At 40.4% G+C, this 13992-nt stretch overlaps 1 long non-coding RNA gene across 2 annotated transcripts in view; it reads left to right on the forward strand.

Annotated features, from left to right (window-relative positions):
• The window catches only part of LOC113182028 (uncharacterized), a 111320-nt gene that overhangs the window by 82848 nt on the left and 14480 nt on the right, over positions 1 to 13992 (forward strand). For both annotated transcript variants that reach the window (XR_003300663.2, XR_003300662.2), the window contains exon 2: positions 1410 to 1481. This is a non-coding gene — a long non-coding RNA (uncharacterized LOC113182028). The remainder of the gene's footprint in view (positions 1 to 1409; positions 1482 to 13992) is intronic.

Below are 13992 nucleotides of genomic sequence, written 5' to 3' on the forward strand. Positions count from 1 at the left end.
TTCCTTGTTTACAGATTAAGGTTTCCCTTTCTTAAACTTAACCACATAACTTCTCCAAGGGGAGGCTGATCTGTGAACTGAAACCCCTCTGGGGATATTTGAACATAGGAAAGGGTGAGGAATTGGGTCTGTACCTGCTATCGCGCTCCCCCTTCTTCCTCATACTTCTGCAGACCTCAGCTTTTATCCAAAGCCTTCTCCATTAACCAGCAACAGGAAATAAGCATTGATGTGCAGAGTATTCCAAAGACAGGACTTCCAGTGGACTACGGACTCTCTTCCTTGGTCAGGGAGCCCAGGCTCTAAGAAAGTATTCACATTTGTTTATTAATATTTTTAATATGCTTAAAAATATAATTTGGGGAGCTGGGGTTGTGGCTCAGTGGTAGAGTGCTTGCTTAGCATGTGTGAGGCACTGGGTTCGATTCTCAGCACCGCATATAAATAAATGAATAAAGTTTCATAACATCTTAAAAAATCATATATATATATATATATATATATATATATATATATATAATTTTGGGGTCTGTTTGGAAATATTAAATAATTCTACCAGGGGCTGGCTGAGAGCTAGGGACCCTGAAGGGACCGCTCCCTGGTCTCTTTCTGTATGTACCTTTCCATTCACTTCCTACTCTTCGGAAGAATTTATTAGTTTTCATAACCACATGGCAAAGCTGCAGGATGTATGGACATTATTCAGGACTAAATCCCTGGCCACAGACACCATCTGCCCCCAGAAGAACTGGTGTTTGTCCCACAGTGCTGACGCTTACTTACTCTACCCCAGGTCCTTGGAGGGCTGGGGCAGTGCTAGCTCCTGGGTTGGCTTCCTTCCCTGGCGTTTGGGCTCTCCCTATTGGGGCTGTGACCTGTGCTCTCAGACCTCAGTGGTGTGAACACACTTGGTGATCAAGAGGAAGGAGAAGTGTCAAGGCTGTACCTAAGAGGTGCAGGGCTAAGGGAATAAGAACCTCAAGTTAACCCAGTCACCAAATCATCTTCCCCACGAGGGGAGATCCAGTGATGAGGGACCAATCAGTCTCTGAGTTGTTTATTTGGGGACTGTCACTTTCACCTCCTGGTATCACTGCCTTTTCTACCTTTGACCTTTCTCAGATCCACCATTGTCCTTTCTCATTTGTCTTCTTGCCATCCTCTTTCTAGCTTCACTAAAGTAACATCACTAACAGTCCATTATTAAAAAAAAAATCACTGGATGTATTTTACCATAAAGGAAAAAAATGCACTGTATTGGTGATCTTGAAGTGTTGGTGTGCTTGGAAGTTGCTTATTAGAAACTTAGTGGTGGCCTGAGTCCCACCCTTGGAAGGTTTTTATCTGGGTCTGGGGTGGGATCTGAACTTCTGCATTTTTAACAAACTATATTTTAAATTACTACCCAGGTGACAGATGGTGGCTCACTGTCCATGACCTGAACGATCTATCTTGCTGCAGCCTGACCTCCATTTCTTAGGGTGAGTATTTTTAAACTCTTTGTTAAACTCTTTATTTTGGACTTTTTCCTTTATAGGTCAGAAACACCTTTGACTTGAACCAAATCCCCACCTCCCCCCCCCCATATTTGGTATAGATCTTAGTATAGCAGTAAGTTTTAAAGGACACTTACTTACCATTTGGGTTATTTTCATTTAAAACTAGCCTTCCAACTCTGAATTGGAATAGCTACTATTATAAAGAAATTTGTTGTGAAAGGATCAATCTATTTTTTACTTGTTTCCACCAAGGTAAAAACCAGTATTCTGTTGTCATCTCAGAGGATGATGGTCAATTTATATTCGTTCATTCAACATTGATTAAACAAGAACATAAAAATGAATAATGAACAGATGTCTTGACAAAGCCTACAGGTCCTGTGGGCACTGCCCCTGACCTGTGCTCCCAGCCTCATTTTGCAACCACAGGAACGCCTCTGCCCTACACCAGCCGCACTTGACCTCTTCCAGGCCCTTGAACTTTCTAGGCTTCCACTCATCAAGGGACTTTGCCCAGGCAATTCCCCAGGCCTGTAATACTTTCCCCTCCTCTTTCTAGTGAATTCCTTCTTATTCTTCATCCCTCAGCTCAGAGGACACTGTCTCCTCTAGGCCCACAGGTAGGTTGGGTTCCCATGTTCTCAGAGAATGAATAGATTACATGAGGGCACGTGGATCTTTGAATCCTTAGGTTATTCCCAGTCTACTAGGAGAACAGATTTTTGAAGTGGTCATTGAACATGTAGAATTTGCTGGATGAACAGAAACTCTTAAAGTTTCATTTGGGTCACTTGTAGAATTGGGTGAAAGAAGACCTTACAAAGAAAGAGATTCTTGAAATAGATTGTGGAAGACAATCAGGTATTTTCCAGGGCGATGAGAGGGCATTGCTGCTAGAAAAATTTATGGACATTGACTAAGGGGGTGGAGTGTGGTGATGCTGTGGGTGGCCTTGAAGAGTATAAATAGTATGCTACACCTGGAGAGAGAGGTTCGAAAGGACTCTACCAAATGCCATTTCATATTTCACCCTATAGTGGGTTATATTCCCCGCCCCTGGCCAAAAGAAGATGACCAAGTGATAACTCATAGTACCTGTGAACATGACCTGGTTTGAAAAAGTTTTTGCAGACATAATTAAGTTTCTTAAAATGAGAGCATTCTGAACTAATCTTGGTAGGCCTTAATCCCATGACAAACGTCCTCATAAGAAGTGGAGAAGACACACAGAAAGGAGAAGAAACACAGGGAAAACAATTCATATGAGGATGGAGGCAGAGATTGGAGTGATATAACCACAAGCCAAGGACGGTGAACAGCTACCGGGAGCCTGGAAGAGATGCATAGGTGGGTCTCCTGCATAGCCTCCAGAAGGAACCTGCTCTTCTGACATCTCGAGCTGTGGAATTCTGACCTCTGGAACTATGAGAAAATCAATCTTGGTTGTTTTAAGCCACCTGGTTTGTGATAAATTATTTTGGTACCCACAGATGCTCAGCACAGCTCTGTAACTGGCAAACCTCAGGATTGGATTCTAGAAAGGGGCTCCAATGAGCATTTGATTCCAGGTCTCCCCCTTCAGCTGCTTTAACAGAGGAAACCACGGCTACAACAGACCAAGAGGGCTGCTTGGAAACAGGCAACCGATTGACTGCCCAAGGTGGGTGACATTTTCAGGATTAAGAAATGGCAGTGTCTTTGGCTGGCAAGAATTTTCTAAAATCCCTTTGTTAGTAGCTCCTCATACTGTCAGACTGGGTGAGGCCCCGGGGAATTTGGCATCGTTGCTTGCCTGGATACAGAGGCTTGCAAGTATCTTTAAAAGACAAGTGTTCACCTGGGTGACTTCCAAGATCTTTTCAGCAGGGAAAAAACATCGGGGTGTCACTGGTGATGTTTTATGACAGGAGGTACAGCAGAATTTCTCCTGCTCATCAACCTTCTTGGCTAAAGCTTATTTGGGGAGACTCTGATGACTCACCTTCTTTTCTTTTAAACTTCTTGAAAATACACAATTTCCTTAATTTTTTTTAAAAATCAACATAGTTAACAGCATACTATTTATGTTATTCAAGGCCACCTGACAACATCACCCTAGTCCATCCCCTTGGTCAATTCTCTCTTTCTCTCTCAGGGGTTTGTAGTACACAGAATAATAGCTCCCCGGAGATGTTCATGTCCTAAACTTTGGGACCTGTGAATGTGTGTGGCAATATTGTAGAGGGTCATTCATGTTGTAGATGGAATTAAGATTGCTAATTAACTAACCTTAAGATGGGGGAATGATCCTGGATTCTCTAGGTGAGCCCAAGGTCATCACAAGGGTCTTCATAAGAGAAACAGGGAGGTGATGTGAGAAAGGCTTCTCAATGGGAGAGAGGCACAAGCCATGAGAGCCTCTGGTGGGGACAGCAGCCCTGCCAGCACTTGATGTGGACCCTGTGACTTCTGACCTCAGAACTGTGAGGTAGTAAATTCGTGTTGTTTTAAGCCTCTAAGTGTGTAATAATTTTTTACAGCAGCCATGACAAGCCAATATACGTGGAAGGGGGGACTGGAGAGGGGAGAACTGGTAGGGATTTTCTTTGGCTTTCCAAGTAAGGCTAACCTAAAGGGGGCTGTGGATGACTCAGAGCCACCAATGGTGGCTGAAGGAGAAGGTAATATGGTGGTAATAATCTTATAGCACAATTTTAATGCCAAAAATCCCTGAGAGGACACCCTCCTTCCTATCTCTGGAGTGGGGCATCTCAGACTTTTTGATTGCAGCAGCGTCTGGGGGTTCCTGACATGGTGGTGGAGTGCCAGGGTACCTGGGATTCCTTTCTCTCTGCAGGGAGAGCCAGCTGTGGTGGCAGGAGTGGCTGTGCCTGCCACACTGATGTAATGAAGCCTTCGCCTTGGATATTGTCTGGCAAAGGACCCTTAGGGCTTCGTGGTGTCTGCCTCCTCCTCTTCTGGTTCTTCCAGGCCTAATGAAACATCCTGGGGCACCTGTCATGATGGGGCCCTGTGTTCCCCTCTCCTCCCCCTGGAAGATTCAGAGAAGTGGCTGAATCTGTAGATATTCCAAGCATTTCCTTGTGCGTCACTTTTCCCAACGGCTTCCGTCTACATGTTCTCAAATGTCTCTTGGAGCACTGGCTCCCAGCCTCTTGGCTTGGAATTCATGTGACCAATGCTACTAAGTCAAAACTTGTCAGCAATGGCTTTGCCTGCCTGGCCTCAGAGGATCAGCAGCAATGCAGGGGAGGGAGGGCTTATGGAGCCTGGAGAAGGCCTGCAGAGTCTGGAGGACTGGGGGTCAGGGCAGCTGGACTTGTGCCAGCATCTCTCCAATGCATTAGGAAAGCCAGGGCTCCCTGTGGTCTGTTCTGGAAGCTTCCAGTGATCTGGATAACTCTGTGGGACCCAAGTCCCTTTTGCCACTCACTAGCTCCGTGATCTTGGATGAGTTGCTTAGCTTCTCTGAGCTTCAGTTTCCCCTTGTATGAAATAATAAAAGAGTAAGAAAGCAATAATCATTAGTTATAATTATAACTATTTCTATCATTGCCAATCAGATCCTTCATCTTCAAAGGTCATAAATCTCAAAGTATTCTCCAGTGACATTCCCCAAACATTTCAGGCCCTCCTTTCCTAGTTCTTCTGGTCAGTATGTCTGTATGTCGTATTGATGTGTAATTGATAAACAATAACCTATGTATGATAGAGCAAGTTTGAAATGTTTTGACATGTGTACATACTCAGAAAATCATCACTATAATCAAGATAACGAAACTATCTATAATGCCCCTAAATTCCCCTTTGTAATTCTTCCTTTCCTTTCCTAACTTACCTGAATTCCCGGATCTTAGACAATCACTGATTTATTTTCTGCCATTGTAAGTTGTGTTTTGTAGTATTTCATGTCAATATGGTACATTTATTTTGTTTCTGTTTTGGGTCTGGCTTATTTCACTTAGTCTAGTTGAGATTATTCCTCACTGATATATGTATCAATCAATAATCAATGGTATTAGTGGTTCATTCCTTTTTATTGTTGGGGACTATTCCATTGCAAATATATGCCATAATTTTTTTACTCAAATACCTGTTTGGGCTGCTTCTGGTTTTTGGCTAGTTTGAACATTTACATTTTGATTATGAACATAAGCTTTCATTTCTTTTGGATAAACACATAGGAATGAAAACCAGATTAGTAGTAGGTACAAGTTTAAGGTTTTTAAGAAACTGCCAGGCTGTTTTCCAAAGTAGATTCATGATTTACATTCCTACCAGCACTATATGAGATTTAAAATTACTTCTCTCCTTTGCTAAAGCTTGGTATGATCAGTCTGTTTAATTATAGACATTCCAATGAGATGTAGTTGTTTAAATTTGCATTTCCTGATTATTAATGGTGTTGAGCATGTTTTCTTGCACTATCCATATATCTTCTTTGGTGAAGCATCTCCTCAAATTATTTTGCCTATTTAAAAAATAGAGTTGTATTTTTTCTTATTACTTCTTATTATAAATTGTGGATATGTCTTTATGAGATGTTTTTTGGAAATATTATCTCTCCCATTCGGTAGGTTCTCATGTCACATTCTTAATTGTTTTCTTTGCTGTGTAGAAACTTTTAAAATTTGATGCCATCTCATTATTTATTTATTTATTTATTTATTTTGGTGCCGGGGACTGAACTCAGGGTTACTCGACCATTGAACCACATCCCAAGCCCTATTTTGTATTCTATTTATAGACAGGTCTTACTGAGTTGCTTAGCACCTCACTGTTGCTGATGCTGGCTTTGAGCTTGCAATTCTCCTGCTTCAGCCTCCCGAGCTGCCAGGATCACAGGCATGTGCCACTGCACCAGGCCCCATTTATTAATTCTTGGTATTATTTCCTGAGCTTTAGGAGTCCTATTGAGGAAGTCATTGCCTATACCTATATGTTGGAAAGTTGATCCTGCATTTTCTTCTAGAAGTTGCAGGGTAAGAGATAGGGATCTTTTCTCATTCTTCCATATATGGGAAGTAGTGAGTTTTCCCAGCACTCTTTGTTGTTAGAAGACAGGGCACCTTTGTTTTTGCAGTACTGAGAATTGAACTCAGTTCCTCACACATGCTAGGCAAGTGCTCTACTTCTGAGCCACATCTACAACCCTGTTTTTGGCACCTTTGCCAAGGATCAGATCACTATGTGAGTTTGTTCCAAAGACTCCACCTCTTAACCTTGAGGGTAGGGATTTCAACATATACATTTTGGAGGGACAGGGAGACTGATGGTGCCACTCTCAATTTGAGGCCAAAGGCCCAAGACCTGTTTGTCCAGTGCAAGTCCCACAATCTGAAGGCCAGAGAACTTAGAGTTCTGATATCCAGTGGTAGAAGAAGAAGGGTGTGCTAGCCCCAGAGGAAAGATAGAAAGTACATTCACCTTCTTTCTGCTTTTTATTCTATCCTAACCTCAGCTCATTGGAAGATCCACAGTGGATGGATCTTCCCTTACTCAGTCCAGTAATTCAAATGCTGGTCTTCCAGAAATATCCTCACAGACATACCCCAAAACAATGCTTTACCTTTTCCAGGTATCATTTAATTCAATCAAGTGGGCACCTGAAATTAACCATCACACCATCCCTTTCCTTTTAACCTATTTGTGTTTTTATATTTAAAGTGAGTTTCTTGTAGGTGGCCTATGGCGGTAGCTTGCTTTATTTAGCCTTTCTGACAACTGCTGCCTTTGTCTGGGGAGGTTAGACCATGTACATTTAATGTATTTTTTTTACATGGTTGGGTTTAATTTAACAACTTGATATTTGTTTTCTGTGTTCTTGTTTTTCTTTTGTCCTCTATTGAATTAATTGGGTAATTTTCCTTGTTATGCTATTTGTGGAAATTTTAGCTGTTCTTTTATTTTAGTGGCTGCTTCAGGGTGTATGGCACATATTTTTAACTATCACATTCTACCTTTGAATGATATTGTGCCATTTCATGTACAGTATAGAAACCTTTCAGTATACTTCCATTTATGCTCCCAAATACATTGCTATCATTTTTGCCTTAAATAGTAAATAATCATTTAAAGAGATTACATAAGAAAAGTCATATATGAACATACACAGTTATCTTTCCCAATACTCTTCATACCTTTTGGTAGAGCCACTGTTTTAATTAGCTTTTGTGTTGCTGTAACCAATATTCATGACAAGAATAAAGAAGAGAAAGAAAAGTTTATTTTGGCTCATGGTTTCAGAGGTTCAGTTCACACTTGGCTGATTCCATAGCTTTGAGCCCTGGGCGAGGCAAAACATCATGTTGGAAGAGTAGAAAAGCAGCTCAGAATGAGAAAACAGAAAGCAAAGAGAGCTCTGCTCACCAGGGACAAAGTATAAACCACAAAGGTACACTTCCAGTCTTGCCTCCTCCAGCTGCCCCCAACCTGCCTACAGTTATCACCTAGTTAATTCATATCAGTGGACTAATCCAACAGTTAGATCACAAATCTCATAATCTAATCATTTTACCTCTGATTGTTTCTGCATCCACATGAGCTTTTGGGGGACATCTCAAATCTAAATCTTAACATTCTGCCCTGACCTCCAAAAGCTCATGCTTATCTCACAATGCAAAATACATTTAGTCCATTTCCAAGAGTCTCTGTTTTCTTAGCAGTTACAGCATGACCCAAAAGTCCAACTGTAAAATCTCATTTGAGACTCAAAGCAAACTCATGGAGTTTTCTCCTGTAAAGATCAAAGGCAAGTTACAAATATCCAATATATAATAGCACAGAGTAAACATATCCATTCCCCAAGGGATAAATAATGGCATAGAAAAAAAGGGATGGGATCAAAGTAAGACCAAAATCCAGCTGGGCAAACAAGTCATGTAGCTCCACATCTGGCATCTGGAGATACTTGGAGCATTGTGATGTTCTCTCCAAATGGCTTGTGTAGCTCTGCCAATGCGGCCTTGCTAGTTGCAGTCCACATGGCTTCTCAGCTCAATTCCTGCAGCTTTCCTCAGCAGACATTCCACATTATTGGCATTTATTAATCTTAGGGATCTCCACTGCAGCTGCAGCTTCCCTCTTCCTTCTTCATGTGTCAACCACTCAGGGACATTCTGGAGGGACTCCAGTCCTGCTACACTTTGTCTGAACTCCCAGGCCTTTCTTTGAAATCTTGGTGGAAGTCTCCATGACCCCTAATTCAAGTACCCTGTATTCTGAAGAACTAGCATGATGTGGTTGACATCAAGGTCTTCCACTATCTTGAGCAGTAGCCAAGTTTCCTAGGACCATGGCTGCTGTGGCCTATGAGTGACTAGGCAGACAAGCATGGTGAAAAAACTTCCTAGGACCCCCTGTGCAAGCAGGGTGCCCATGGTCTCTTCTCAAAGTATTTGTTACTATTACACCCTTGAACCTGAGAAGTGTATGGTATTGCCAATTCCTGAGATGCCTTCAAGCCATCTTTCCTATTCTTTTAGTGTAAAGTACTTAGCATATCTTTAGTGGCTATAATATCTTTAACAACTACAACTGCCTTAGCCGAAGTTTTACTCTCATTGATGAAACTGTAAGTTTTTCAAATTTTAGTGGCTATAATATCTTTAACAACTACAACTGCCTTAGCTGAAGTTTTACTCTCATTGATGAAACTGTAAGTTTTTCAATTTTTTCTAATTCTTATTTTCACAGTAAACATGGCTAAAGGCCTTCAGCAATATCCATGCCACACTCAAATGCTGTGCTGTCTTGAAGTTTCTTCTACCCGATTAATTAGTCCATTACCTTTAAATTTAGCCTCACAGAAAGTCTGAGGACATGGGCAAAATGTAGCCAACTTTTTGCTACAATATAACATGAATGGCCTCTAGTCCAATTTCCAATAGAGTCCTCCTTTTCCACTGAAACCTTATGAACCCAGTCATTACTGTCCACAGTCCTATTTGGGTCTTCTGAGCTCCTGTGAGAATCATCCATTAAGTTATGCTTATAACATTTTAAAGCTTCTCTGGCCTGCATCTCTAAATTTCTCAAAATTTTTCCCCAAGCAAATCATCTCCAAAGGTTTCTGAACCACATGTTCAGGTTAGTCCTAGCAATGACTCCATTTATGTTACCAATTCTCTTTTAGTCAGCTTTTGCATGGTTGCTGACCACTGTACCTGACAAGAACAATGTAGAGGAGGAAAAGTTTGTTTTGGCTCATGGTTTCAGAAGTTCAGTTCACTGTTGCCTTACTCCATAGTTCTGGGTTCAAGGTGAGGCAAAACATCATGGAGAAAGGGTATGGCAGAGGAAAACAGCTCAGAACATGACAACTAGGAAGCACACGTTGCTCCACTCACCAGGGATAAGATATAATCACTTAGGCATTGCCTCAGTGACCTACCTCTTCTAGTCACACCCTACCTGCCTACAGTTACCACCCAGTTAATCTGTATCAGTGGATTCATCTATTGATTAGGTTACAACTCTCATGATCTAATAATTGCACCTCTGAATGTTCCTGTATCATTTCACACATGAGCTTTTAGGGGACACCTTATTCCCAAATTGTAACATTCACATCTGTGTCTGATATCAAATTTTCATTTTCAACATTTCCTGCCACCTATTTGTGAATTTTTTTCCAGTTTTCATATGATTTTAAAAGTTTTTATTCATCTTTGTTTTCAAAAACATATTTTTGCTGGGTATAAAAGTCCAGGGTGTTTTTTTTTTTCCATTCAGTATTTAAAAAATGTTGCTCTACTCTTATGGCTCACATTGTGTCTGAGGGGAATCTGACATTGTTATCTTAGTTCCTGTGTGGCTAAGGGTACAGTGTATACTTTTAAGATGTTGTCTTACAGGTTTTAAACAATTGCTGATAATGTGTGTCAGTGAAAATTTTCTCATATTTTATGTGCTTGGATTTTGTTGAACTTTTTGGATATGTGGGTATATAGTCTCCATCAAGTTTGAAAAATTTCCAGCCATTATTATTTCTTCTTCTTCTTCCTTGTTCTTGTTTTTTTACTCCTTTGGGAACAGAATTTGTATATGTTTTAGGCCCTTATAGGTGTCTCATATCTTATTGGTGCTCTTTTTATCCTTTTAGGGTTTTTTCTAATAGTACTTATTTTGGAAAATTTCTGTTTCTGTGTCTTCCAGTTCACTATGCTTTTCTCTGTGATGCTTAATCTCAATCAATTTATTATTCATTTCAACACTGTAGCTTTTTCTCTTTAGACATGATTTTGATCTTTTAAAAAATATCTTCCATTTCTCTAAACATGATCAATCTTTACTTTCTTGGAATACAGTTATCATAACTGTTTTACTATCTTTGTCTATTAATTCAACCATCTGTGCCATTTCTGGGACAGTTGCAGTGGATTATTTTCCTCATTAAGCTTCTTATTCTCCAACTTCTTTTCATTCCTGGTTTTTTAATTAGGTGTCAGACATTGTGAATTTTACCTTGTTGGGTCCCAGATACTTTTTTTTTTATTCCTATAAAACTCTTGAAATTTATTCTGGGATGCAGTTAAATTACTTGGAAACAGGTTGATTTTTTTTTTTCAGTTCTTATTTTAAGCATTGTTAGACTGAACCAGAAAAGAATTTATTCTAGGATTAATTTTGTCCCACAAATTAGATAAAACCTTTCTGTGAACTTGACCCAATGCCTCATGCATTTTGAGGTTTTCCAATCTGCAGTAAAGGAGAACCACTTTCAGTCTCATATGGGCTCCAGGAATTTTCCCTCTAATTTCCAGTCTTTCCTGGTCTTAGATTGTCTGTTCATACGTACTGAATGAAAGTAACTGAAGACTTCAGGGGTACAGGTCTCCAGAGCTTTTTATCTCTGCAGCCTTCTACATTCCTGGTCTGTGAATTCTGGCTACCTTGGCATCCCACCTCTGTCTCTTCAGTTCAAGGAAGCTCACCTGGGCTCCTCCTGCCAGCAACATGGCCCATCTCTCCAGGGTTACTGTCCTTCTCTTCCTGATATTCCAATATCTTAAACACCAATGTTTCATAGATTTTTTTCTTGTTTGTTTCAGGCTAGAAGAGAGCTGGCAGTAGAAGTTGTACCTTTGTGTGTTAGTTTTCCATCATTATAGTGAAATATTTGAGATAACCAACTTATAAAAAGAAAATGTTTATTTTGAGGCACAGTTTTGAGGTTTCCAGCCCATTATCAATCAGCCCCAATGCTTTTTGGGCCTGTGGGGAGGTGGCACATCATGATGGGAGCATGTGGCATTGTAAAATCATTCACTTCACTTCTAAGAAGCACAAAGAAAGAAAATGGAAGGGACTGGGGTCCCAGTAATCCCTTTCAGGAAACATCTCCAGTGACCTAATTTTTTCCTGTAGACCCTACCTCTTAAAGTTCGGAGTAGCTCCCAATAGCACCACCCTGCAGACCAAGCTTTTAACACATGAGCCTTTGGGAGGGACACTAAGATCCAGATTTTAGCACCTTGCTCCCTCTTCATCCATCCTCTCATGCCTTCAAATCCTGATATTTCCAAGAAATGTCATCTATTTGGAAACTTTCTTTTTAGTTCAGTAGGAGATAACATGGGCAGTGCTTGGGTCCATACTATTGAAGTCAAACATAGTGAGGTTCAGATCTCAGCTCTGCTAGTTCCTTGTATAACCTTGGTTGAATTATTTCCTCAACTTGAGCCTCAGTTTCCTTATTTGAACAGCAGGGGAAACGATACCTAACTTAGGGTTGCTGTGAGGATTAAATGAAGAAATGCATCGGAAGTGATTAGTGCCAGCTGATGGGATCCATACTGTGCCTTTCTATGACTTCATGACCAAATGAGTACTAGAAGGATTAGTTTTTTAAATGGCCTAAAATTTTTTCATTGTTTGCTTCCGCTCTGTTCCTGGGGACAGTTCTAGTACTCCTGAGCTCCTGGAAAGGGGGGGTATAACCAGTTCTTGCGCCAAGAGAGGGGAACAGTCAAGTGGAGAACTTCCAATAGCACATACTAGAAACATCATGGACATTTGGCTGCATGAAGCATTATAATGATCTTTTCTTTGCGGCAGATTGACTTTACTAATTAGGTTGGATTTGAGCCAATGTTAAATACAGTTTGCATGTACAGAATGCAAACCAATTGGCAGAAATGGGGAACTCAGAAACATTTTAGGTATCAGAACACGCCAGCCATGATTAAAGCTTTGCCTCAGATAATCTTTTCTCTCTCCCCGGCCTCCATTTTTATGAGCTTTTGAAACATTGAGAATATTAACACTTCCTCCTCACATTTACTGCAAATGTAATCTCCCAATTTTTAATTCTGTTTTTAATTCAAATATGTTTTGAACAGAGTTTTAAAATTTGCTTGTAAACCATGTAGCTTTCTTTTGTAATTTCTTCTACTGATTTTAGGCCAAGAAAAACCCCACCCCGAGATTGAATAAGCATTCACCTTTATTTTTCTCCCAGTTTCCAACATTTTGTCTTATTCTAACTGGGATTTATTTTGATCTTAATATACAGTATGAGATATGAAGGTGTTGGTATTTTAGATAATTAACACTAGGTGCTGCATCAATCAGATCCTTCCGAAATCTCAATGCCTTAACACAACAATGCGTTAGGTCACAACCCCAGCAATGGTTGGGTGGCACTTGAATGATGCCCCTCTTGGTGGTGACTTAGAGACCCAGGGGGCTTCTACCTGCAACTCTACAATATTGAAGATTGTTACTTTCTGTCAGGGATCCCATAAAACATTTAGTAAGCACTATCTCTGCCTCAAGACCTAATCAAATTTTAAAATAACTAGTAACCAATATCATGACCTGGAGCCATTTACTGCTCACATATTCAATTGTTATATGCATGCCATAGTGTGATTATCTTGTTTTATCAGGCATTGTAGGAGTGTTATTTTTTTTTTAGACTAGCTTTACAATGTGTTTTAACATCCTCTAAAATGTGCTCTTCCCTCACTTTTTTTTTTTCAGTTTCCTTGGCTATTACACAGTAGACCACATTACATATTACATGTGATCTATTAATTCTTTGAGCATATGATTAGCACCTCAGAATCTTCCCTGAAGTTCCAACTAACAGCCCAGGTAGAGGACATTCAAATCCATATCTTCATCTTTTGCTCCGTTCACAAACTCTATGTCCACATTTTCAGATGTCCCTCTGGAGGGACCTAGATCGAACAACAGCCATTGTTGGCTTTTGTTTGTTTGTTTATTGTTGTTTATTTGTTTACATCAGAGGTAGAGATAGGAGGGGAAAAAAAAGAGCTAATGCTTCAACATGTTCCCCCATTTCCATTCAAAGTGTGGAAAAATAACAAGTAAGGAGCAACGATTCCTGAGGCTGCACACTATAAAAAGTTTATTTGGCTTAGAATTCTGGTAGGTAGAAGGTACAGACAGCATAGTCCTGCCATCTTGAAAAGGGTCCCTTTGGCTATGCTAACCTGTTGGAGAAGCAGAAAGGGAAATGGTGGTT

Source organism: Urocitellus parryii, chromosome 6, assembly GCF_045843805.1.
Source record: "Urocitellus parryii isolate mUroPar1 chromosome 6, mUroPar1.hap1, whole genome shotgun sequence".
NCBI lineage: Eukaryota > Metazoa > Chordata > Mammalia > Rodentia > Sciuridae > Urocitellus > Urocitellus parryii.